Source organism: Gymnoscopelus braueri (genome assembly GCF_963280865.1).
Source record: "Gymnoscopelus braueri genome assembly, chromosome: 2".
Taxonomy (NCBI): Eukaryota; Metazoa; Chordata; class Actinopteri; order Myctophiformes; family Myctophidae; genus Gymnoscopelus; species Gymnoscopelus braueri.
In genome coordinates, this window is record NC_137604.1 from 55,797,018 (window position 1) to 55,801,208 (window position 4,191).

Genomic DNA, 4,191 nt, shown 5'->3' on the forward strand with positions numbered 1-4,191 from the left:
CTCACAAAATAGCTCCAATAAATTGCTGCACAGTAACAAATGCAGCAACATGTGAAATGATTCTCCAATGGCATTACATGTGTATTCAGTCACAGGGCTGAGACGTATTGCTCTATCCTTCATAGTATTCTTTTTCTATATTCCAGACTTTACAGACATGTTTAGAATCTTGCGTTGCAAACATTCAAAACTCTGCACAAACCTAAGCCCTCATTATGATGAAATCAAAGAAGGTAATATTGCATGGTGCTAACAACATACTGGTAAGTAAAGGCTGCCACGGACAGCTTAAACTGAAAACATCATCCTCTTTTGGGGCAGTAAGGAGTGAATTGTCATTGTTTATGAGCTGAGTAAATACTCTGGGGGAATGTATAAATATAGTAGATTACATAAATACTTGAGTCAGCAGTAAAAAGGGCTTCCCCTGCTGTTCTAACTGCAAAGTCATTGCCAACCACACATTATCAGATGTCTTGTGTTTGTGCTGGTCTTGCCCTACATAATAACGTCACTGAAGACAACCGGTGTCAATTTAGTTCAAAATAGGGTGGTTTGTAAAAAAGAGTTAGGTTCAATTCCTGTTTGGAGGGAAGGAAAGCTGTACACCTCATTAAAAGGGAATATTCTGCTGCAGCAAATGACACAATATTTGAAGGGTTATCAGTTTGCAGTTAAAAGTACATTGCTTTGTACAATTAAATAAACCTGGAGACATTGGGGCGGCAGTGGCTCAGGGGTAGAGTGGCCGGTAGAGTGGCCGGATGGGAACCGCAAGGTTTCCAGTTCGACCCCGGGCTCCCCCAGAGTTGGTGTCAAAGCGTCCTTTAGCAAGACACTGAACCCCTAATTGCTCCCAATGAGCAGGTTGGTGCCTTGCATGGTTTCCGCCGCCATCGGTGTGTGAATGGGTGAATGTAAATACACCATTTATCAACATTCTATTTGCCGCAGGCGCATTGTAATTTACTGAAAAACAATAATTTTGTCAATGAATATTACCCTTGCATAGATACAGAACGCTGCAGTAATAATAAGCTATACATTATTCACTATGGAAATACGCAGCAGTGTATTTGAAAAAGTCGAGTACTGGGAAGCTCATGGTTGAGTTGTAGGTAAAATGAACCACTGCAGTCACTGCCGATTGCTGCAGTTTAAGCAGGCTGTTCATTCTGCCGTGTCCAGTCCACACTGATTCAACTGTGTGCTCGCTGCTGCTGCTGCAGCACACTTGGCTATTGTTCACGAGGCCAAATGGGACCCGTCGTCGTAACCAGGCTCATTGCACCCACTGACACCCCTCACTATATTTGACAATGTTAAAATGTAAGCAAAAAGTGTATATTCCGGCCTGGGCCGTAGCGTGACGGTCCAGGCACCCTAGGCTGCAATGCCTTCAGTAGTATCTGTCCGTGTCCATCTTACACCAGTCAAATCAGCGTGGCCTATTTGTGAAGTGTGCATACTATTGTCTGGGTGAACTTCACACATGGACTAATAAAACCCCCTTTCTCTTCTTGCTACCGCCCCCCACCTCTAGGGCTTCTTCAGCAGAGCGGGTGAAAGGCTACAGCTTCTACAGCTGTCACAGATGCTTTCCCCCTGCCATTGCCTGGCAACCAAGAACAAATAAAGCCAGCAAACAGGCCTGTCGCCCCCCCATTGCGACATCATCATCACCTCCCACTCCTCAAAAACACTCACAACATCTAAACTCTCTGTCCCCTGCCCACCGACTCAATGTGTGTTTTGTTTTCACTTAAAAGCAAATTGGGGTTATGCCTTGAAAGAGAGAAGGCTGCTGCTGTTAAACAAAAAGGCCAACGCAACCTCCAGTGGTGGAAAAAGTACTTTTACTTAAGTATAAGTATCAATACTGCAATGTAGAAATACTCTGTTACAAGTAAAAGTCCGGAATTCTAAATGTACTTGAGTAAAAGTACAAAAGTATTGGTATAGAAATTTACTTACAGTACCAAAAGTAAAAGTACCAAAACGTTTGAAAATTGCAGATCTACAAGCTCAGGACGCGTTGAGCTTGTAGATCGGCTATTTTCAAATAAATATAGGGCTAAAGTGGTTAACTGATTCACTGCCAATCACCTAGATCTACGCGAACCGCTTTTTTTTTTTTTTTTCAATTTCACCCAAAGACCAAGGAGATATGATTAGTTGAAGATCTAGACTCCTATCCACTTCCTTGTTAACTTAAAACTTTAAAATGCTGTATTTCGGCTCCTGAGTACTTTTTTTTTTCCAATGAAAAACTCTGGCACTGGCTAAAAAAATATGAAAATACCTCTGGCAGTTGTATGTTTTATAAAATAATAATTAATATCTGCAAAGTAACTAGTAACTAAAGTTTTCAAATAACTCCAGTAAAGTAAAAATACCTCAAAATTATACTTAAGTACAGTACTTGAGTAAATGTTAGTTACTTTACACCACTGGCAACCTCACACTGCCTCTTTAAATGTTTTTCTTTCTTTCTTAGTTTGACATAATAAGAGAGGGCTAGTAAAAGGGTGGGTGGGGGGAGGGGCAAAAGTGTGTTAATTTTTTTTGCCCAGGCCTCGTCTGCTGGTCTCTGTTGGGTTAAGGCTGGGGCCAATTTCTAGCAGCAAGTGCCCTGCATCTACACAGTGCTGCTGACAGGGCCAGATGTTAAAACAAGCTGACACACCACAACCTCAGGCTGATCTAGTGGTCTTTAGGCTACCTGTGAAGAAGGTATAACAGATGCTATAGCATTGAGGTCACAGACGGTGCTTATTTGTCAACCAACCAGGTGAACTTTGGTTGATTATCCATAATATGGAACAAAGTGGCAAACTAAGCAGTGATGATTTCGTCGACTAAACCTATGACGAAAAATGTTCGTCGACTTCCTTTTTTGACGAAAACGAAATAAAAACTAAGCTACGACGACTAAAACTAAGACTAAATATATTGACAATTTCGTCAACAAATAAAAACTAGACTAAAATGTTAGTGAGGGACTAGTGGAGAAGAGATCCAGTAGAACTATACTAGGTCGACTATAATCTTTATAAATATGATATTTAGTCGACTAAAACTAGACAAAATTACTGAAACTAAATCAAAATTTGCTGTCAAAATCAACACTGAAACTAAGAGCTTTCCTTTCTTGTATAAAAATGTAAATGCAAGACATTCTGCATGATCTTGAAGAGCAATTTAATCATAATACTGCCACACAGATGTTGCTGTTTGCATCAGGACTCAGGAAGTCAATGCTGACCTCTACTGGCAGAATCTAATCAAATGTCTTTTTTTTGCTACACTTTTGATTGCTCTACTGTGTATTACAATGTTTGAGGGTAGTATACAAAATGCCATGCAGCTTATCAGGCTGATTAAACAAATTACAGGGACAAAGTTTTCATTGCAGTCTAGATGGCCGCGTTGTAGGACCCATTCAATCCGGGAACGCATACCGTGTCTTTTTAGATTTTTGGGCTATTCAAAAATAGCAGATCTACAAGCTCGTACGAGCTTGTAGATCTATTTTTGGAAAAAAAATTGTCAAAGTTTGTGCAAATCTTTTGAATATATATAACAATTTTTAAAGCGAACATTTTTTAAAACAAATCTTTGTTTCTGGGAATTCTACAAATCTTTTTTTTTTTTAAACGTATGTTTCTATATCAGTGGTTCTCAAACTTTTTCCTGTCAAGGACTCCCACAATTAAATGTATTTGGCCGCGGACCCCCATCTCAAAATATTTTGCAATAGGGACCCCCATGAAGCAAAGATTTGAGTAAAAAATTGTCCCTTTAAAAATATATATACTCAAATACTTGCACAAATTTTCACGATTAAAAACAAATGGCAGATCTACAAACTAATAGTGCGGCACTCACGCGCCATTAGCTTGTACATCTGCTCATTTTGAATAGCCAAAGACATCTAAAATGACACTGATGCGTCCCTGGATTGAACGGGATAAAAGGTCAAAGGCCCAGTGCAACTACCGTAGTTTTGTGCAACAGCACCCTTTACTGGAGGCTTGAGAATCTAGGCCAAAGATCACCATTCCTCACAGCTTATGGAAGTAGAACACACAAAAAAAAGTGGCTGGTGAAAACAAGGGCCACACTGAGACTGTAAAGCAATTACTTAAAAATAAATTGTGCACAACCGAAAAGAATGCCAATACAACTAAA